The sequence below is a fragment of the Schistocerca cancellata genome, chromosome 9, assembly GCF_023864275.1.
Source record: "Schistocerca cancellata isolate TAMUIC-IGC-003103 chromosome 9, iqSchCanc2.1, whole genome shotgun sequence".
Taxonomy (NCBI): Eukaryota; Metazoa; Arthropoda; class Insecta; order Orthoptera; family Acrididae; genus Schistocerca; species Schistocerca cancellata.
This window is the reverse complement of record NC_064634.1, coordinates 484,120,650-484,144,499: the sequence shown is the minus strand read 5'-3', so window position 1 is coordinate 484,144,499 and position 23,850 is coordinate 484,120,650. Positions and strand designations below refer to the sequence as shown.

The following is a 23,850-nucleotide window of genomic DNA, read 5'->3' as shown; positions in this document are numbered from 1 at the left end:
CCACAATAGCATAAATTCTGCAAAGAATATGTTAAAAAGTAAATTTTTTCTGATTTCAGGAAACAAAGGGTTAATAGACTGTTCATGACAGTCTCCCCCGCTACTTTACAAAAATTTGCGTCCAAGCGAACATTTTCCCCTAATGTTCGTTCCTCGGCTGGAATAACGGGGAAGGGTCAATGCCACGCTTGCTCGAGTTAACTTTCTGCCGCAACTTTACTGACCTCGTCCGTGACGTTTACATTGGCACGGCCTAGCCCGACCAGCCCAAGCGTCAGGGCCAGACTTTCACCGCGTTCCACGTGCGCCCCGCCACTTAATGTTAATGATATGCTCCGTGTGATTTACGTCCGGCCGCAGCTGTTAGCTCCGGACGTGAACGGCCGCCGGTGGGGGTGGCGACGGACGAGTCAGTTTGGTCAGTCCTACAGACCGACCCCCGGCGCAGAAACAACAGGCGCACTCTTGTCCACAGGCAGCTCCGGTAGTAGGACACAGGTCAAGAACAACCCTTCTAGTAAGAGCAACGTACCTCGGTAAGCTCTTAGATAAATTATCTCTAAGAAACTAAAGCAATCATTGACGTTGGCTCAACGTACTCTATCTTTACGAGAAGTAAAGCAAACATTCCCGTTGGTTCAAGGTACTCATAGCTTTACTAGAAGCAATCCTGATGTGTTTGATGTTTGCTTACGTTCCAATAATTTGCCTGTTCTTTTGATTGTGAAGGTAAATGAAGATGAAAATTACACCTTCACAGCTTTCATGTGCTGTTCTTTTTTTTTTTTTAAGAATGACAGTAACGTCTTCCGAATTACTAAAAACTGAATTTTATTATTAATCTTCTACGTGTTAAGCTCCATTGCAACTGTTTAGAAAACACTTGTTGCGTCTGTAATTGTGAAGACTGGCATACCCCTACATTTTTTTTTACCCTTGATTTACGATTCTTCGACTGTCTTCCCTACTATGTACATTTCACGGGTTCTCTTGTACAACATGTTGAAAAGGGCTATGCAGCTGAAAACTGTTTTGTTGGTGAAAGCAAAATGAAAGAGTATTGTAATCCAACTACTGGCAGCCAGCACGGCCGTGTCATTTGGCTGTGTATCTCATTGCAACTAAAATGTTAAATATTAGATAATATCCTAGTAATTCATATTTGAAGTGCAGAACACAAAGTTACTGATATCAGTTATCATTGAGAGATATTTATTTCATTTTCTTCCTTCGTCTTTCTTCGTTTGTGTCATCTAAGGACCACGCACCAATTTCAATACTTCCTTCTTTGTTGATATTTCTTTTCGTCCAGTATTCTTTCATCTTTTGACTATGTATCCTTTTTCTCTTCTTGGATCATTTTGACCCTGTCTTCTTCTCCCTCCTGCCTTGGGATCCTTCCATTTACGACACTTTCCTCTTGAAAAATCTCTGTTTCTGTTGCATTTGTTTCTTTCCAGATCTTCCTTAACTTCTTGAAACCAGGCTATTGTTGACTTCTTGTCCCTAAGTTATTTAAAAATCTGTTTGGTTAACCTGTTGCTGTTCATTCTGTATAAGTGTCCAAAAAATAGCAGGCACCTCTTTCGTAGTGTGTCATATATGTTTTCTATGTTGCGATAAAATTCTTCATTGCTTCTTGATTTCTATACCTCTGTATTTTTGGTGGCCCAAGTATTTTTGGAATGATTTTTCTTTTTAGCACTTCTAGTTTGTGTAATTTGTAGTTCTGAGATAAACATCCCTTGCCTAAAGACATTCTGGTTTTACTACTGTGTTGTAGTGCTGTATCTTCAAATTTTTAGACAGACGCCTTTTGTGTAGACATTCCTAGTTATTCCATAAGCTTTCTCCATTTTATGAACTCTTTCTTTTACAGTGAATTTTTCTAATCCATTTTCTTGGATAATTTCTCCCAAATATTTAAATTTATTTACGCTCTTTATCTGGACAATATCTGTTTCTAGGGATTCCGGAGCATTTTTTTTATATTTGTCATAAATTTTGTTTTTTCTACAGATATTCTTAACGTGTTTTGTTGCCTATTTCTTCTAAGAGATTGATTTATATTACAGCATGTGTTAGGTTTTCAGAAAGAATGGCAAAATCATCCGCAAATGCTAAACAGTGAAGTACAATACATTTGATTTTAGTTCCCAGTCTGATTGGTGATAGCTTCTGTTCTTTTAGTTTTTGTTTCCATTCTATTACTATTTTCCCTAGTACCCAGTTAAAGAGGAGTCGAGACAGGCCATCACCTTGCCTTACACTTGTTTTTCTGTTGAACGCCTTCGATATTTCACCCCAAAACTTTTGATTTGGTGTCTGTGAGCGTTTCACGAATAAGGTTAGCTAATTTATATTAGATGCCAAATTCTTTGATCACTTTATCTAGTCTTTCCGTATCAACCAAGTCAAATGCCTTTTCAAAATCTATAAAGGTTACAACTATATCTTTGTAAGCCTGTGACGAATTATGGTTGAAAATCTGTTCTGAGCAAGATCTGCTCTTTCTAAATCCACTCTGATATTCTCCCAAATGGCTATCAAGTGTTGCTTCTACCTTGTTTAGTAGTACTGTTGCAAATATAACCCACTGCCAATAAATATATACCTCTGTAGTTATTTACATTTTGCTTATCACCTTTCTTGTGCAAGGAATGGATGAGAGCCACTTTCAAGTCTTCTGGTGTCTTTTCAGTTTACCATATTTCTTCGGCCGGCCGCAGTGGCCGAGCGGTTCTAGGCGCTTCAGTCTGGAACCGCGCGACCACTACGGTCGCAGGTTCGAATCCTGCCTCGGGTATGGATGTGTGTCATGTCCTTAGGTTAGTTACGTTTAAGTAGTTCTAGGGGACTGATGACCATAGATGTTAAGTCTCATAGTGCTCAGAGCCATTTGAGCCATTTGTTTTTTTCTTTCTGTAACTGCTTTTTCACAGATTACATTCCATCAGATTTTCTTCTTCATTTTTGTTGTTCCAAACCCTTTTTCGCTGCCCTGTTGATTTCGTTCGATGTTTCTTCCCATTTCCCTGATTTAGTTACTTTAATTTCTTCCTGAAAACTTTTTATAATCCATTTGGTGATGTCGAGCCTGTCTGTATTATATTCAGTGAATTTTTTCTATGTCTTTTGGTTTTTATTGGGGAGAAGTTTCAGTTTAATTTTAGTCAGGTAATGATCAGAATCAAATTCCCTATATCTTGCTATTTTTACAATCATGATTTCTTTAAAATTGTATTTAGAAACAGCCACGTGATCTAACTGGAACTCCCCTAGCAATGGATTCTTGGTAATTTTTTCAAGAAGTTTGACATCACCTTCAAATGAAATATTCTACAAAGACTCATTAGTCTTGTGCCATTTTTGTTTCTTCTTTTATGGGCTGGATAATACCGTACTAGTTTTCGAAACGATTTTTCCCTCCCTATTTGTACATTAAAATCCCCCATTAGTATAACTACACGGCCAGCCGAAGTGGCCGAGCGGTTCTAGGCGCTACAGTCTGGGACCGCGCGACCGCTACGGTCGCAGGTTCGAATCCTGCCTTGGGCATGGATGTGTGTGATGTCCTTAGGTTAGTTACGTTTAATTAGTTCTAAGTTTTAGGGGACTGATGACCTCAGCAGTTAAGTCCCATAGTGCTCAGAGCCATTTTTAGTATAACAACATTTGATTTTGGAATTTTTGATATTTCTTCTTCTAGAAGTTCCCAGAATGCTTCTACTTTATTCATTTATTTCATTTTATTATTATTATTATTTGGCTCTAGTTTGACCAGTTAGAGTGTTCCTGTTTGATCGCACAGGGTTTCTAGTTGAAAGTTTCAGTTTTTTTTATTTTTTAAATAGAAAACTGGAAACTAACCTTAAGGAAGCATCTACCATGCCTATTGTAAGAGGCACATTGGCTACTGAGATTTTTTTCTTTTTTGTTATTATGTATCAGGAGCATATTTATAAGGAGTGATTAAAAAGTTTCCGTTCGAAGGTCGTACAGTCCAGAAACGGTATTTGAATCAGGCATAATCTTGGTGAGCACTGAGGCAATCATCCCACCGGCGCACCAAGTTGAAGATACCTGTTGGGTCAAACACAGTGAAGAAGCCCTTAACTGCCTGCTGCACGTCCTTGTCCGGCAGAAATAGTGGATCCTCTAAGGCGAACGCATAATAATCACATAGGGAGGGATGAGAACTGTTGGGAGGTTGATCGAGGATCTCACATTTGAGTTGGCGTAACACTGTGTTACAACATTTGTGATATGGGCTCTGTCATGAAGAACCAACACCCCTTGGCGCACCATTCCACAACTGTTGTTTGGCAGACATGCTGCCCCGTAAACAGTCTTTTACCCAGTGTTTGTCCTCCGGCAAGAAAGAAAAGAATAACAGCACGTTGATCCCGTTTGGAAGTACGTTGCAACAACGTCGCCATAGGTCACGTTTCCGTATTTAGCGCACGCACATCGGGTAGACATGGATGCAGTAATAACTCCTTCCATACATGCAGGTGCTTATATACTTGCATCGGAGTAACGCTGGGTACATGTTTGCTGCAGCAACGTCCCAAAGGGAAATATTTTGTCCGTCCTTTAAAATATACTTCTAAATGAAGACTGGGGCTTAATATTCGTCGATGGGGATGTCATTACAGGCAGAGAACAAGGTAGGATTTGGGGAAATGTCCTATGTAAAATCGCTAAGCGGCTCCCCTGTTGACCAGTCTGGTGTGGCAGTTGAAGATAGCAAAACGAAAGCGGAAGTTTTAAATGTCACGTTCAGGAAATCTTTCACATAGGAGACTCGTGCAAACATACCGTCATTTGACCATTGAATAGACTCCCGTATAGACGACACAGTAACACGCATCCCTGGGGTAGATAAACAACTGAGAGATTTGAAATCAAATAATTCAACAGGTACGCATGGAACCCAATTCGGTTTTACAAAGAGTACTCTAGGACATTGGCCCATTAACTAGCCTCCACTTACCGTGAATCTCTCGCCCTGCAAAAAGTCCCAAGTGAATGGAAAAATGCGTAGTATATAAGAAGGGTAAAAAAAAACGGACCTGCAAAATTACAGACCAATATCCCTAACTTCGGTTTGCTAGAGAATCCTCGAACATACTCTCAGTTCGAATGTATGTCTGTCTTGAGTCGAACACGCTTATATACACGAATCAGCATGGTTTTAGAAAGCATCGCTGATATGCAACTCAACTTGCCCTTTTATCACATGCTATATTATGAACTATGATCGGAGGGCAACAGGCAGATTCCATATTTCTAGATTTCCGGAAAGCATTTGAGTCGGTGCCCCATCGCAAACTGTTAACGAAGGTACGAACATATGGAATAAGGTCACAGATATGAGAGTGCCTTGAAGACTTTTTACAGAACGCAGTATGTTGTCCTCGACTGAGAGTGTTCACCAGAGACGAGGGTACAGTCAGGAATGCCCCAGGGAAACGTGATGGGATCGCAGTTGTTCTCTCTATATATAAATGATTTGGAGGACAGAGTGGCCAGCAATCTGCGGTTGTTTGCTGATGACGCTGTGGTGTGTGGTAAGATGTCGAAGTTGAGTGGCTGTAGGAAGATACGATTTAGACAAAATTTCCAGTTGGTGTGATGAATGGCAGCTAGCCCTAAATGTGGCAAAATGTAAGGTAATGCTGATGATTAGGAAGCAGAAACTTGTAACGTTCGGATACAGTATCACAAGTGTCCAGCTTGACACAGTCAAGTTGTTTAAATATCTGGCCGTAACATTGCAAAGCGGTATGAAATGGAATGAGCATGTGAGAACTGTGGTAGGGAAGTGGAATCGTCGACTTTGATTTATTGGGAGATTTTAGGAAATAGTGGTTCACCTGTAAAGGAGACCGCATATAGGACGGTGGTGCGACCTGTTCTTGAGTACTGTTCGAGAGTTTGGGATTCGTGCCAGGTCAGGCAGAGGCGGGCTGCAATATTTATTACCGGTAGCTTCGAACAACACCTAAGTACTACGAAGATGCTTCGCGAACTCAAATGGGAATTCATAGAGGGAAGGCGACTTTCTTTCCGAGAAACACCATTGAGAAAATTTAGAGGACCGGAATTTGAAGCTGACTGCCACACGAGTCTACTGCCGCCAACATACAGGGCTATTATAAATGATTGAAGCGATTTCATAAATTCACTGTAGCTCCATTCATTGACATATGGTCACGACACACTACAGATACGTAGAAAAACTCATAAAGTTTTCTTCGGCTGAAGCCGCACTTCAGGTTTCTGCCGTTAGAGTGCTCGAGAGCGCAGTGAGACAAAATGGCGACAGGAGCCGAGAAAGCGTATCTCGTGCTTGAAATGTACTCACATCAGTCAGTCATAACAGTGCAACGACACTTCAGGACGAAGTTCAACAAAGATCCACCAACTGCTAACTCCATTCGGCGCTGGTATGCGCAGTTTAAAGCTTCTGGATGCCTCTGTAAGGGGAAATGTACGGGTCGGCCTGCAGTGAGCGAAGAAACGGTGGAACGTCTGCGGGCAAGTTTCACGCGTAGCCCGCGGAAAATTGGCTCATGCCACAACTGGAGACCGACAGCGCCGACTTCATCTTTCAACAGGATGGTGCTCCACCGCACTTCCATCATGATGTTCGGCATTTCTTAAACAGGAGATTGGAAAACCGATGGATCGGTCGTGGTGGAGATCATGATCAGCAATTCGTGTCATGGCCTCCACGCTCTCCCGACTTAACCCCATGCGATTTCTTTCTGTGGAGTTATGTGAAAGATTCAGTGTTTAAACCTCCTCTACCAAGAAACGTGCCAGAACTGCGAGCTCGCATCAACGATACTTTCGACCTCATTGATGGGGACATGCAGCGCCGACTGTGGGAGGAACTTGATTATCGGCTTGATGTCTGCCGAATCACTAAAGGGGCACATATCGAACATTTGTGAATGCCTAAAAAAACTTTTTGAGTTTTTGTATGTATGTGCAAAGCGTTGTGAAAATATCTCAAATAATAAAGTTATTGTAGAGCTGTGAAATCGCTTCAATCATTTGTAATAACCCTGTACTATCCGCTTAAGATAAGATACGAGAAATTAGGGCTCATACAGAGGCATATACACTGCCGTGTTTCCCTCGCTCTATTTGCGACTGGAACAGGAATGGAGACGACTTGTAATGATACAGGATACACTCTGCCACGCACTGTTCGGTGGCTTCCGGAGTATTGTATGTAGATGTAGAAGGAAGGGGCAGGAGATCGGCGTTGTTTTTTTAAATGAAACCGTCTTAGTATTCGACTTAAATAACTTACGGTAATCACAGAGAATTTGAAGCTTTGGGGCCAGACTGGGATTTGAACTGTCATCGTTCCAAATACTAATCCATTTTTCTGCCACTGTGCCAGCTTTTCCGATATTATGCTTCTATTAAAACGTGTAGTAACATTGGTAATCCGCAGAACGGATAGTTGCTAGCTGATAGAGCTTACAAAAATCCACCACACTTATTGTTAAGAGGGTAGCCCAGAAAGTAATGCATTGCATTTTTTTCGAATGCGAATCGTAACGTATGTATTATTTTATGTCTAATGAGTGAGCGCGCCAAGTGTACGTCACTTCAGATAGATAGCGTAGCTGCAGGACAGTTTCAAAATGGCGTCTGTAGGTGATGTACGCTGCAAGAAATATTTTGTCATTGAATTTCTCACTGAAGAGAAAGAAAACGCTTATGCTAAGTCTACGGAGCATCTGCTGTCGACAGAAGTACGGTTAGTCGCTGGGCACGGAGAGTGAGGTCATCAGAAGGAGCTCAACGATTTGCATCTGTCAGGGAGACCATCCACAGCCATCACACCTGACACCCCTGACCTAGCCCCTCGGCCTTCCACGTGTTTGGGCCATCAAAGGATGCCATTCGTGGAAGACATTTTGAGGACGAGGAGGAGGTGATTCACACAGTGAAGCACTGGCTCCGCATCCAGGACAAGTATAGGTACCGTCAGGGCATACACGCCTTTGTTTCACGCTGGAGGAAGGTCATAGAACGAGTTGGAGACTACATGAAAAAATAGGGTGTTTAGGTAAAACACATTTCTTTCGTGAGTGTACTTCTCATTATGTTCAATAAATAATTGTTGAAGAAAAGAAATGCGGTGCACTACGTTCTGGGCAACCCTCATACCAGGTGAAATTTAAAGAAAAAAATAATAATAATACGAGTTTTTGAGAAGCGCTATACTAGTAAGGAACAGTAGTGTGATTTCGTTTCTCTCTTTACATCAGAGATTTATGTACACTCTAATAGAAAAACTAAACGACGCACCACGAAGGAATAATTCGAATGGGACTGAAATCGGTAGATGTGATGTATATGTATATAGTGATGGGAACAGCCGAATGAAGACAATCGATTCAGACGGACGTTGGAAAACAGTCGACTCGTTCAGTACTAGTTTTACGTATGGGGTGAATCTACTATTCAGTCGATTCTTTCAAGTAAAACCAGTCTCTGGAAGCAACCGAATGAAAACGGTCGACACCATCCGGTGCTGTTCTGCGTAGAGAGTAATTCATTCTTTCGTTTGAAGTGAAACGAGTCTTCAGTTGTTCTGTGAGTTGAAGCACGTATTCATTCGTTCATTCAACTATTTAGTGGTTTTTCTTTTTGCTCTCAAACTTCAGCTGATTTTTATCAACAGCTAGACAGACACAAGTCGCATTTCATTTATATCCGTTTCCAATAGGTAACGAGCTACTAGACAGTTCATTTCGAGGATGTTCTAACTCATTAGTGTTTTGATGTTTGTTGGCAAGGGAATCTACGTTTTTTCGAATTTTTCCCACAGTCTATTTTGGTGTGGAGTAGCCCATACTTAAAAGATTCCAAGTCGATGTGGTTACGTCGTCTTCTGGGTGTTCGCTGCATTTGGTAGAGTCTTTGACGCGGATGCTACAGACGGTTGTAGGGAAACATGCTTGTCACAACCTTATTTGAATAATTAATATTACCCGTCCTCACAGTTTCGTTAGGACAGTGCGCTGTACTGAAGCGAACGAGAAGCCCTTTTCCCTCCTGCGATATTCACCACTAATGTTCCCATTGCTCATAGACTCTTTTCTTGAAACGTGGAGGAAGTCGGAAAGTGGGAGCTGTGCCGCCCTCCCCCCCTTTCGATGCTGCCTTTCTAAGGCCATATGTTACTTCATTGTCCCGAATATATGAGTGCCCCTTAAGTTACTCTACATGGTGGTTATTTTTGGGTTTCAGTAATTCCACTGGCCTACAATAATCCAAAATGAACATATATTTCATTGAGACTTGTTTTGTGATACTCGGCTAAAAGAGGCTTTTCATCGACTCCTATTCATAACACTACAATGAAAGCGCACAAAAAAAGCTGCTACGTAGTGTAGCACTGCGGGAAAAGGGGCAGGCAAGCGAGACTCTTTTAGCCAGCTCGGTTTGGGCACAGCTTGGTTCGGAAGTGAGTAAAACAGCTTGCCCATTCTGTCGACAGCGTGCTGTGGCTTGCCTTTCGGATAACAGGCAAGCAAGAACAGGAAACTTCCTGGCAGATTAAAACTGTGTGCCCGACCGATACTCGAACTCGGGACCTTTGCCTTTCGCCGGCAAGTGCTCTACCACCTGAGCTACCGAAGCACGACTCACGGCCGGTACTCACAGCTTTACTTCTGCCAGTTTCTCGTCTCTACGCAGGAGAGCTTCTGTAAAGTTTGGAAGGTAGGAGACGAGGTACTGGCAGAAGTAAAGCTGTGAGTCGTGCTTCGGTAGCTCAGATGGTAGAGCACTTGCCCGCGAAAGCCAAAGGTCCCGAGTTCGAGTCTCGGTCGGGCACACAGTTTTAATCTGCCAGGAAGTTTCATATCAGCGCACACTCCGCTGCAGAGTGAAAATCTCATTCTGGAAAGCAAGAACAGGTTAACAGTGGAATGTGTACACCTCTGGTCCGCTTACATCTACCAAGTTGACAGTGGTGTTGAGAATGTTCGGGCATGGATGTGTGTGATGTCCTTAGTTTAGATAGGTTTAAGTAGTTCTAAGTTCTAGGGGACTGATGACCACAGATGTTAAGTCCCATAGTGCTCAGAGCCATTTGAACCATTTTTTTTGTTAAGAATGTTCGTACTGTCTTGAAGAAGCATTTACTTTCGTATCTGTACTTTAGTGCCACCCAGAAATTCATATCGCACAGTGGACAGCCCCCTTCCCTCCCAGCCCTCGCTCATTCTGCGGGTCGACTGAGCACTTGCCGGCAAACTGCAATAAGCGCAGGCCGGCGCAACTTCTCCGCCAAGCGAGCCAGCCGCCGCCCCGAGCAGGCGCACAGCTTCGCTGCGGCGCTCTCGCACGGTGTTCCGGCTGACACGGCTGACACTGCTAGAGCTCCTATATAACAGGCCAATCTGAGAATTCGGCAATGTTTCCCTTGTGGGTGGTTAACCTACTCACGAACTTTTTACAATATTTCCTATAATATACACTCCTGGAAATGGAAAAAAGAACACATTGACACCGGTGTGTCAGACCCACCATACTTCCTCCGGACACTGCGAGATGGCTGCACAAACAATGATCACACGCACGGCACAGCGGACACACCAGGAACCGCGGTGTTGGCCGTCGAATAGCGCTAGCTGCGCAGCATTTGTGCACCGCCGCCGTCAGTGTCAGCCAGTTTGCCGTGGCATACGGAGCTTCATCGCAGTCTTTAACACTGGTAGCATGCCGCGACAGCGTGGACGTGAACCGTATGTGCAGTTGACGGACTTTGAGCGAGGGCGTATAGTGGGCATGCGGGAGGCCGGGTGGACGTACCGCCGAATTGCTCAACACGTGGGGCGTGAGGTCTCCACAGTACATCGATGTTGTCGCCAGTGGTCGGCGGAAGGTGCACGTGCCCGTCGACCTGGGACCGGACCGCAGCGACGCACGGATGCACGCCAAGACCGTAGGATCCTACGCAGTGCCGTAGGGGACCGCACCGCCACTTCCCAGCAAATTAGGGACACTGTTGCTCCTGGGGTATCGGCGAGGACATTTCGCAACCGTCTCCATGAAGCTGGGCTACGGTCCCGCACACCGTTAGGCCGTCTTCCGCTCACGCCCCAACATCGTGCAGCCAGCCTCCAGTGGTGTCGCGACAGGCGTGAATGGAGGGACGAATGGAGACGTCTTCAGCGATGAGAGACGCTTCTGCCTTGGTGCCAATGATGGTCGTATGCGTGTTTGGCGCCCTGCAGGTGAGCGCCACAATCAGGACTGCATACGACCGAGGCACACAGGGCCAACACCCGGCATCATGGTGTGGGGAGCGATCTCCTACACTGGCCGTACACCACTGGTGATCGTCGAGGGGACACTGAATAGTGCACGGTACATCCAAACCGTCATCGTACCCATCGTTCTACCATTCCTAGACCGGCAAGGGAACTTGCTGTTCCAACAGGACAATGCACGTCCGCATGTATCCCGTGCCACCCAACGTGCTCTAGAAGGTGTAAGTCAACTACCCTGGCCAGCAAGATCTCCGGATCTGTCCCCCATTGAGCATGTTTGGGACTGGATGAAGCGTCGTCTCACGCGGTCTGCACGTCCAGCACGAACGCTGGTCCAACTGAGGCGCCAGGTGGAAATGGCATGGCAAGCCGTTCCACAGGACTACATCCAGCATCTCTACGATCGTCTCCATGGGAGAATAGCAGCCTGCATTGCTGCGAAAGGTGGATATACACTGTACTAGTGCCGACATTGTGAATGCTCTGTTTCCTGTGTCTATGTGCCTGTGGTTCTGTCAGTGTGATCATGTGATGTATCTGACCCCAGGAATGTGTCAATAAGGTTTCCCCTTCCTGGGACAATGAATTCACGGTGTTCTTATTTCAATTTCCAGGAGTGTATTTATAACGACCATTTGATATAACAGAAAAATTCAAATGTAATATTACACAGCTATAGAAGTGTAGGTTCAGAACTTGCTTGGTGTATTTACATTTAACGAATTCGCCATCAATGTCCTTAAATATGAGTGTTGTGCAATAACAACATGTCCCTATTTTTTTTATCCGTAAGTAGATAATTTAAGAAATGTGGAATTTTTTTACAAAGGAAGGAAAATATATATTTTCTGTTATAATGAAAAGAATTTTTATTACCCGCCAGGTTAACCGAGAGCGCTAACGCGCTGCTTCCTGGACTCGGGTAGGCGCGCCGTCCCCGGATCGAATCCGCCCAGTGGATTAACGTCAAGGTCTGGTGTGCCGGCCAGCCTAGGTGAGGTTTTTAGGCGGTTTTCCACATACCACTAGGTGAATACCGGGCTGGTCTCCACGTCCCGCCTCAGTTGCACACCTCGCAGCCATTTGAAAAACGTTCTCAGTATTTCATGATTTACATTTACATCTGGGGTACACAAATTCCATCCTGGGGGGGGGGGGTATGGGGTGGCGACAGGAAGGGCATCCATTCACCCATTAAAGTTAACCATGCCAAATCCAACCTTAACCATGCCGACCCTCCGCAAAATTTGGGACAAAGGCACTAGCAAAAGAAGAAGGAAAGAGTTTTTACTAATAGTTCCATCTATAATTTAAGCGGTATTTATTCACTTTGAGCACTTCATGATTTGTTTATTGTATTGAGGTAAAAACTTTATTCTTTGAAGATTATGTTACTTGTGCAGGTTTCCTTACAATGAGCGATCAACAGTACATATATCTTAATCATCACTCATCTTACCGTACTTCTATAAAAAATGGGGTTTGTCCAGTTTCTGTAGGCATGTTTATGATAATGAGGTATAAATACATCACAAGTACTCCTCACCACTTTGCCAATTGCTAAAATATCCCCAGAATCGAAAAATTTTGAGACAAACACCTTCAGTATAGCTTTCGAATGGGGAAGAAACGCTACTGTTCAAATGGCTCTGAGCACTATGGGACTCAACTGCTGTGGTCATAAGTCCCCTAGAACTTAGAACTACTTAAACCTAACTAACCTAAGGACATCACACACATCCATGCCCGAGGCAGGATTCGAACTTGCGACCGTAGCAGTCACGCGGTTCCGCACTGAAGTGCCTAGAACCGCATGGCCACCGCGGCCGGCGAAAAGCAATTGTATACAACTCGTATCATGTTTATAACTACTTTTATTAATTTATGTACATAGAAGAGCCAAAGAAACTGGTACACCTGCCTAATATCGTGTAGGGTCCCTGTGAGCACGCAAAAGTGAAGCAACACGACGTGACATGGACTCGACTAATGTTGAAGTAGTGCTGGAGGGAATTGACACCATGAAACCTGCAGAGCTATACATAAATACAGTACGTTCAAGGCATCTCATATATGCTCAATAATGTTCATGTCTGGAGAGTCTGGTAGACAGCGGAAATGTTTGAACTCAGAAGAGTGTTCCTGTGTTCCTGGAGCCACTCTGTAGCAATTCTGGATATGTGGGGTGTAGCATTGTCCTGCTGGAACCCCCCATTGGACATCAATGGCTGCAGGTGAGGATGCTTTATAGCCCTTACGTATTGTTGGACTAGTTGACTGCGACCCTGTATCATATGTGTCCTTGCAATACTTTGTCTGACGCATTAGAAAACGTTCCATTGGTGTTTGGTGACAGCTGGGGTTTCAGTATGATGATGCGCTGTCACACTTTGGAAGGAATGTGCGTAACTCTTTAAATGAAGCGTATCCAGGGAAATGGATGGTTGCGGTGGAACAATGTTCTGGTCTCCATGTTCCCTGAGATCTTAAATCACTAGATTTTTATTTGCGGGGACACTTAAAGGAAAAAGTTTATAGTACCCCAGCCATGGATGTACACGGCCTAATAGCTCGTGTGCATGTTAGTGTGTTGCATAGTATAATGTTTGTAAACACAGGGTGGCCGCTTTGAACATCATCTCTAAAGCGAACGTTGTTCGTGCTTGTACGTACTGGTTCTGTAAATATAAGAGTAGACGTCAAGCATACAGAATGGAATTGTCGTGCGTAGCATAATGTGTAATCTCATGTAGCCGACCTGTTGAATAGAAACTGTATCCACTATTATTTTCTGTTCGCTTTATTTGTGTCATGGACGAAACAAAGTAGTCGTTTATGTCTGTCAGAAGTACATGTTACGTCTTAATATTCAAATAAACGTAATGTAACACAGGATACCGCACTGTGAAGGTGTAAATGTTTTATGCTTTAACTGAGGGATATATATATATATATATATATATATATATATATATATATATATATATATATGTGTGTGTGTGTGTGTGTGTGTGTGTGTGTGTGTGGAAACTGGGTGATGGCGCTGGCGGTTTTAAAGTTCCCACAGGCTAAGGTTCTCGGATACTTATTCTGCACACTGGCTCTTCTTCTGATTTGGTTCCTGATAATAAACTCGTATTTCGGTACAAGAAAAGCAGTAGTGACTACTATTCGAAAATGAACGCTGTCACTTTCAAGAAATGGTTCACTGAGCAATTCAGTCCATACCTTGCTTCGAAGTCTGGGTTGTAATTACCACGCGAGTTTTAATCTGCCAGGAAGTTTCATATCAGCGCACACTCCGCTGCAGAGTGAAAATCTCATTCTGGAACCACGCCAGTTGTCGTCAGCTGTTACAGGGAAATGACCTAGTACGGTCACGAGGAAAGGGAATATTGTGCTCTGGCTGAAGAAATAAAAATACTCCGGACAATATAAGCCGGATTCGTGATGAACTCCTGCAGCTCATTCATTCATAAAAGTCACGCGATGGCATGTACAAACTTGACTTTCTTGCATGTGAACATGGTCACACAGTTTAGCTTTTACCCACGTATCATTGTCAGTATAACCCGAGAGAATTAATTTGTACACAGATTATAAGCTATGTGATAAAAAAAAAAACAGAACAATGAAGATAACAGACACTGAAACGCTTGCGTATGAAGCAATAGACAGCATCTCTCTTCACCAAAAAATGGTTCAAATGGCTCTGAGCACTATGGGACTTAACTTCTAAGGTCATCAGTCCCCTAGAACTTAGAACTACCTAAGGACACCACACACATCCATGCCCGAGGCAGGATACGAACCTGCGACTGTAGCGGTGGCGCGGCTCCAGACTGTAGCGCCTAGAACCGCTCGGCCACCCCGTCCGGCCTCTCTTCACCATGGGCACACTGTATGCAGCACGCTAGTAAGTTTCAGAAATAAGACTGATAGGGAGGTGAAGATGATGTGTTGGCAAATGTGCCAACACCTTGTAGATAGAGGAGGCCGAAATGCACGCTATCTAACGCAGACGGGCCTGAAGTCTGGAACAGGATACGTAATTAATGCTATAATGAAAAGTACGTAGCTGAGGTTATACTTAACTTTTATTCCATCGTTGTGGTACATCGCTCTTGGTTATACAAATGAGACTCTCTCCAGATATGGTTAATGGCGCCTTGCTAGGTCGTAGTCATGGACTTAGCTGAAGGCTATTCTAACTGTCTCTCGGCAAATGAGAGAAAGGCTTCGTCAGTGTAGTCGCTAGCAAAGTCGTCGTACAACTGGGGCGAGTGCTAGTACGTCTCTCTAGACCTGCCATGTGGTGGCGCTAGGTCTGCAATTACTGACAGTGGCGACACGCGGGTCCGACATGTACTAATGGACCGCGGCCGATTTAAAGCTACCACCTAGCAAGTGTGGTGTCTGGCGGTGACACCACAGAAGACAGATAAAAGCCTTGAACCTGTCATCCTAAATTTACAGTTAGATGGTCTGTACATTAACCCAGGTAGCAGATAGTATTACGATGTAGACTTTGAAACAAAGTAAAGATTTTCCTTGATTTTATAGCCTCTCTGTTTAAAAATGTTTCTGCAAACATATCAATTACATTCATAGTACATGAGAACATCCTAGCTTTATTCATTAGGAATACGTCATCATCATAAGTCGTTGTGCTCACTGCTGAGCGTCGTGACCCCATGAATCTGACGTCTCCATCCCGGACAGTTGCCAGCTTCTCTTAGTGCCTGCTGAAGAGGTAGAACGGAGATCTTCTTGATTTGATCCAGCCATCTGCTCGCTGCTCTTCTCTTCGCCTCGTGCCCTCGATCTATCCTTGTAAGATTGTTTTCTCTAGATTTTCTCCGTCTCTTCTTCCAATATGGCCAAAGAACTGGAGAATTTTTTCGGTGACTCGAAAGAAAGTCGTCTGGTGATACCGAGTTGTTCAATAATGGGCACATTTGTTCTTTTTCGGTCCATTGCATGTGTAGCATCCTTCGCCAGCACCAAAGTTCAAACTCATCAGAGCGCAGTTTGTCTCTGGCCATGAGTATCCATGTTTCGTAACCACAAAAGAAGACAGAAAACACGAGTGTTTCAACTAGCCGGATCTTTGTGCTATTTGTTATTGCTCTGCTCTGCCAGATCTTGGTGAGCTTCTTCATGGCCAGTCGCCCTAGCGTGATCCGTCTTCTTATGTCATCTTCACAACTTCCCGTGCTCTAGATGGTTGGCCCAAGACAGATGAGGGAAAGCATGACTTCCAGATCTTTTCATCGTCCTCTGAGTTGGATCTGTTCTTGTCGATCGATTATCGTAGCCTGTGAAATATTCAGACTATAATGTTCAATACATTGCCCAAGGAGTAGTTAAGTTTTTCGCAGTGTGTTGTATGCTCTCGTTATTCCCGAGAATGCGGCCGGAGAAATTCGTAAAAACCTCCAATATTTCGAGACATAAACCCCTGTCATTTTCAAGGCACGAAAAATATGATAACATACTGACAATTTCTACTATAGTCTTTTGCAGTAGTCTTTGCTACCAGTAATTCTTTTTTACGCATAGTGATTTACATTGTGCTGCAACGAAACACACATACATACGCGCAATGTACACATCTAAAAAAGTTTTTTGGAATAGAAGGAGTTGTCAAAATATGATTTCGGTTTGAGTCTGAAGTTTATTTTGTTGTGTATTACATTTTTACTTATAATATAGTTCAAATCGCAATAAATGACAATTTTGCAAACATTTTCGATTATCTTGTCGTTAGACAATAGTCGTTTTAAAAAAATTGTACTTGACGTCTTCACAAAGTTGCATTACCTGTTTTCGTCTTCCGATGTTACACAGGCAACTGCTGTGGAGCAGTGGACACAACCTCAAGACGTAAAGTAAGATTTCTTTCATGTAGACGATTGATCGAAATCGGTTTTAGAATGTATTATTCCCTCATAGATTTTAACGTGTGATGCAGTGTGCCGAAGGCAAATGAAACTGATTGTTGTCTGTAGCAACACATTTCAGCAAAGCCGACTTCGTTTGCCCGCTCTCTGCCACCACGCGTGCGCAACCCTTATCCCCTCCACGCTTCGATATCGCTCCGATCCTATGGATGGAAGCGCCGTTCTACGTGACGTGGGCTATAGTCTTGCCATAGGCACTCCGGATCCCACCTGTGATACGTGGGACAGTTGAGGCGTGTTGAACATCACTACAATGGAGCTGACGCGCGATGTTAGAGGAAGATCCGGAGTTTCTTTAAAATGTACCCATTCCTGATGAAACTTGGTCGCGTCATTTTGATCCTGAGAGCAAACAGCAAAGCCCAGTGTCGAAATATTCTTCATCACCAACCCAAAAAAAACCGATGTGGTTGCAGCCTAGTGTGGAAATCTCCTGATCACCAACCCCCAAAAAAGCAAAAGTGGTTGCATCTGCTGGGAAATTTTAGTCAGTATCGGAACGAAAAAAGCGACTAGACTTTGCAGAAACCATAAGTAGGGTATTGTTCCCAAAACCGTAAACAGATTGGCTATAACTGGAACTAATGGGCTCCCCATCGCGTCGCCGTGCGTTTGGTTAAAATATTCTGCAACATACAAAAAATGCAATGACGTCATAGAGTGCAAAGCCTAGTCGCTTTTATCGTTACATTGACGACACGTTCGTTGTCTGTTCTCATATTCGTGAAAGACTGGGAGAATTCGTGGACCCCATCAACAACATCCATGACAACGTCGAATTCACGATGAAGGAGCCGTTCTATGACGTCCTCGTCTGTCATAAAGCAAATGAGTGTCTCAGCCACAGTGTTTACCGGAAACCCACCCACAAGGACTGATATCTGCACGCTAGCAGCTATCACCATTCTTCGCAGAAACTTTGTGTTCTGAGGACCTTGGTGCATCGAGCGGAAGCAGTCTCAAACGTTGAGAACCTCCCGGAGGAACTGAACCCATTACGGAAAGCATTCAGGGACAACGGTTACAGCAACCGCCAGATTTCTCAAGCTATCTTCACGAAAACACGTATACAGAGTGATCCCGAGGAAGAAGCTTCCGTGGCTCAGTAACAGAGAAGAGTAGCCGGCGCCTAAAGAGGCATAAAATCGATTCCGTCTTCAGGGTTCCAGCAAAAATTCGACCGCTCACGAGGCCTCAGAACACTATGCGTGTGTAAAATACTTTGTGAGCGTGTACAGTTTTATGACGGATAGACTGTGTGTACTATTGAATAGCGCTGTGTAGAACACGAGAAATGCGTTCACCTTCGGTACCCTGAGAAATCAGCGGTAGTAGGGCATGCTCTAGGAAACGAACATCCTATTGCATTCGACGAGACATCTGTTATTCCACGGACCAACAGTTTATGGAATAGCGTAATAAAAGATGCGATCGAGATAAAGGTGCTCTGCAGCTAAGCACGGCTTGGGATCCGGCGACCAGAAGGTTGAAGAGGGCGTGCAACTAATACACTACTAGACACGGCGATGGAGCGAGCACCAGTGACGTCACAGAAGGAAGCGTGGCTATATGAGGACGGTAACAGCAATCAAGAGACAGTCACCGCTAGACAATGGCCTAGGAGTACTCGACCGAAAGCTCGTGAGTGTTAATGTACTTGACGCAACTGGGAACTCGAGAGACTTACCAGTACGTATCGCCGCGAAACGTTGCATTCGAATTTTACGTATATTTACGAAATCTGGACTGGAAATATGTAAGCAAAGCATTTGGTCTCAATGTAAAATGTGATACACAGCTTACAGCCTGCCCGAGCTTTTATTTATACACTCCTGGAAATGGAAAAAAGAACACATTGACACCGGTGTGTCAGACCCACCATACTTGCTCCGGACACTGCGAGAGGGCTGTACAAGCAATGATCACACGCACGGCACAGCGGACGCACCAGGAACCGCGGTGTTGGCCGTCGAATGGCGCTAGCTGCGCAGCATTTGTGCACCGCCGCCGTCAGTGTCAGCCAGTTTGCCGTGGCATACGGAGCTCCATCGCAGTCTTTAACACTGGTAGCATGCCGCGACAGCGTGGACGTGAACCGTATGTGCAGTTGACGGACTTTGAGCGAGGGCGTATAGTGGGCATGCGGGAGGCCGGGTGGACGTACCGCCGAATTGCTCAACACGTGGGGCGTGAGGTCTCCACAGTACATCGATGTTGTCGCCAGTGGTCGGCGGAAGGTGCACGTGCCCGTCGACCTGGGACCGGACCGCAGCGACGCACGGATGCACGCCAAGACCGTAGGATCCTAAGCAGTGCCGTAGGGGACCGCACCGCCACTTCCCAGCAAATTAGGAACACTGTTGCTCCTGGGGTATCGGCGAGGACCATTCGCAACCGTCTCCATGAAGCTGGGCTACGGTCCCGCACACCGTTAGGTGCAGGTGAGCGCCACAATCAGGACTGCATATGACCGAGGCACACAGGGCTAACACCCGGCATCATGGTGTGGGGAGCGATCTCCTACACTGGCCGTACACCACTGGTGATCGTCGAGGGGACACTGAATAGTGCACGGTACATCCAAACCGTCATCGAACCCATCGTTCTACCATTCCTAGACCGGCAAGGGAACTTGCTGTTCCAACAGGACAATGCACGTCCGCATGTATCCCGTGCCACCCAACGTGCTCTAGAAGGTGTAAGTCAACTACCCTGGCCACAAGATCTCCGGATCTGTCCCCCATTGAGCATGTTTGGGACTGGATGAAGCGTCGTCTCTCGCGGTCTGCACGTCCAGCACGAACGCTGGTCCAACTGAGGCGCCAGGTGGAAATGGCATGGCAAGCCGTTCCACAGGACTACATCCAGCATCTCTACGATCGTCTCCATGGGAGAATAGCAGCCTGCATTGCTGCGAAAGGTGGATATACACTGTACTAGTGCCGACATTGTGCATGCTCTGTTGCCTTTGTCTATGTGCCTGTGGTTCTGTCAGTGTGATCATGTGATGTATCTGACCCCAGGAATGTGTCAATAAAGTTTCCCCTTCCTGGGACAATGAATTCAGGGTGTTCTTATTTCAATTTGCAGGAGTGTATTTTGGCAAGTAGTACTCGATATACTGAGATCAGGTGCTCAAAGTAGTTAGTCGGTTTCCATAGAAAAAGTTCACTACAAAGTGGAGCGTGAAATATTGGTTGAAGTTGCTTGGTGAATCGTTGTTGTGTGTATGTGTGTGTGTGTGTGTGTGTGTGTGTGTGTGTGTGTGTGTGGCGGGATCGAAGGGAGCTTCCGATAGCAGACGAAGCCGCTTTACCACTCGTTCGTGGGACTATTAACAACTCAGACATTTCTGCATTTGATGTACTAGAGCCAGTTTCCTAACTCTGAATTTCATTTTGGCCTCTAGTTTGGAATTCTGACCCACGATAGGCTGTCGATTTTGATGACATTGATCACTAGAGGTATCATTTAGTCTGTGCACGTGTCCGTCGAAATCAATGCAGCAGAGCTTCCAAGGACGCAGTTTCCCACGCCCTTCACAATCGGAGCCGTTGTCGTGACCCGTGGCTTGGATCCATTTTCTTGTCAGACTTCCGCCCTTTGTGAATTTCATTGTCGTCGGTCGTGACCTAGAAAGCCGTTAATTAGAAACATTTACATGCTTTAAGTAGTCAGAGAAACACTCTCTCTCTCTCTCTCTCTTTCGCACGCACACTGTGTGCCTGCTTTCGGTACTTAACTTTTTCATCAAACCAATTTGGAACTACAGTTCACACTTGTGAGAACCATACTCCTGCTAGGAAGAAATGTGTGACCTTCCAGTGCTTTCGCATTGCCTTAATACGCTCTTAGGATGGGGTAGCTTTCAACAGAAATCGTTAAGAATTATGTAGACATTTAACCATTGTTGTGGACGCCGTTGTCATAAAGGCAAACACAGCGAGAATGAGAGCGCGCTCTGGCGTGAAAGATCTCGGCCGCGATGCGTGTTCGTGTGTTACGTGTTCAAATCAAATGGCTTTGAGCACTATGGGACTTAACATGTGAGATCATCAGCCCCCTAAACATGTGAGGTCATCAGTCCCCTAGAACTTAAAAGTACTTAAACCTAACTAACCTAAGGACATCACACACATCCATACCCGAGGCAGGTTTCGAACCTGCGATCGTAGCGGTCGCGTGGTTCCAGACTGAAGCGCCTAGAACCGCTCGGCTACACCGGCCGGCTGTTACATGTTAATGACCCTTTGATGTAGATTAATTGCAATGTTTAATACTGTGGCGTCAATGAATAACTATTTCTCTCAAATTTAGTGGCATGTGAAAACTGCATCATCCATGTGTTAACTGCAGACTATAGATAAACGCAAATAAATGTCAGTTATTAATTTGTGCTTGGACTTCACAATTTTAGAACTTAGTAACCAGTATCCAACGGGAAGAGCTAATTAATTATTCTACCCTGTCGCTTGCAATAGCCAAAAACACCACTGTAACGTCACAAATGGGTTGTCCACACATTCATACAAATCGTTGTATATATGTATGTATGTATGTTCCATAGAATTGAACTGACCTTGGTATACATGTCACTTACTATCTGGAAAGAAGTAGTGTAGGAATAGGAACGACCACCTACCTCACAAAGGGGTGGGGGTGCGGTTGGAGGTAAGGAGAGGTATAACATGACATGAAGGCATAACTCAGGAACGCATAACTTAGAAATGTTGGAGACATTTAAAACAAATTTGGTACTCATATGAGGCCTTATTTGTAAAAAAACAAATATTTCTGAAGGTAAGATACCCATAAAGATGGCGTTTAGGATATCATGGGTGATATGCAAAAATGTTTAAAAATGACTGTAAAAAGTGTTTGTTCCATTTTCACACCTAAAAAGTTGAATCATTGACCACAACTTGTAAAGAAAAAGTTCACCGATCATTCGAAAACATGTATAAACTTTCATACTGTCAACAATAAAGTAAATACTCAAAACAGCTGAAAATGCAAACATAAGTCAACAACATGTGTACCAACAGTATTTATATGTATGAGATGTGATCAAAAGGTAACGGGAAATTTTTAATTTCACGGGCTTTATACATCCGACTTTCAATTTTTTTTATTTTGTTGGTAGACATGTTCCTGAAATACACTCCTGGAAATTGAAATAAGAACACCGTGAATTCATTGTCCCAGGAAGGGGAAACTTTATTGACACATTCCTGGGGTCAGATACATCACATGATCACACTGACAGAACCACAGGCACATAGACACACGCAACAGAGCATGCACAATGTCGGCACTAGTACAGTGTATATCCACCTTTCGCAGCAATGCAGGCTGCTATTCTCCCATGGAGACGATCGTAGAGATGCTGGATGTAGTCCTGTGGAACGGCTTGCCATGCCATTTCCACCTGGCGCCTCAGTTGGACCAGCGTTCGTGCTGGACGTACAGACCGCGTGAGACGACGCTTCATCCAGTCCCAAACATGCTCAATGGGGGACAGATCCGGAGATCTTGCTGACCAGGGTAGTTGACTTACACCTTCTAGAGCACGTTGGGTGGCACGGGATACATGCAGACATGCATTGTCCTGTTGGAACAGCAAGTTCCCTTGCCGGTCTAGGAATGGTAGAACGATGGGTTCGATGACGGTTTGGATGTACCGTGCACTATTCAGTGTCCCCTCGACGATCACCAGTGGTGTACGGCCAGTGTAGGAGATCGCTCCCCACACCATGATGCCGGGTGTTAGCCCTGTGTGCCTCGGTCGTATGCAGTCCTGATTGTGGCGCTCACCTGCACGGCGCCAAACACGCATACGACCATCATTGGCACCAAGGCAGAAGCGACTCTCATCGCTGAAGACGACACGTCTCCATTCGTCCCTCCATTCACGCCTGTCGCGACACCACTGGAGGCGGGCTGCACGATGTTGGGGCGTGAGCGGAAGACGGCCTAACGGTGTGCGGGACCGTAGCCCAGCTTCATGGAGACGGTTGCGAATGGTCCTCGCCGATACCCCAGGAGCAACAGTGTCCCTAATTTGCTGGGAAGTGGCGGTGTGGTCCCCTACGGCACTGCGTAGGATCCTACGGTCTTGGCGTGCATCCGTGCGTCGCTGCGGTTCGGTCCCAGGTCGACGGGCACGTGCACCTTCCGCCGACCACTGGCGACAACATCGATGTACTGTGGAGACCTCACGCCCCACGTGTTGAGCAATTCGGCGGTACGTCCACCCGGCCTCCCGCATGCCCACTATACGCCCTCGCTCAAAGTCCGTCAACTGCACATACGGTTCACGTCCACGCTGTCGCGTCATGCTACCAGTGTTAAAGACTGCGATGGAGCTCCGTATGCCACGGCAAACTGGCTGACACTGACGGCGGTGGTGCACAAATGCTGCGCAGCTAGCGCCATTCGACGGACAACACCGCGGTTCCTGGTGTGTCCGCTGTGCCGTGCGTGTGATCATTGCTTGTACAGCCCTCTCGCAGTGTCCGGAGCAAGTATGGTGGGTCTGACACACCGGTGTCAATGTGTTCTTTTTTCCATTTCCA

General features: G+C 45.1%; 1 protein-coding gene across 2 annotated transcripts in view; it reads left to right on the top strand.

Moving 5' to 3' along the window:
• Positions 1-395: 395 nt before the first annotated feature.
• The window catches only part of LOC126100488 (fatty acyl-CoA reductase 1-like), a 149,382-nt gene continuing 125,927 nt past the window's right edge, over positions 396-23,850 (top strand). For both annotated transcript variants that reach the window (XM_049911096.1, XM_049911095.1), the window contains exon 1: positions 396-536. The gene's annotated coding sequence lies outside the window, so the exon portion shown is untranslated. The remainder of the gene's footprint in view (positions 537-23,850) is intronic.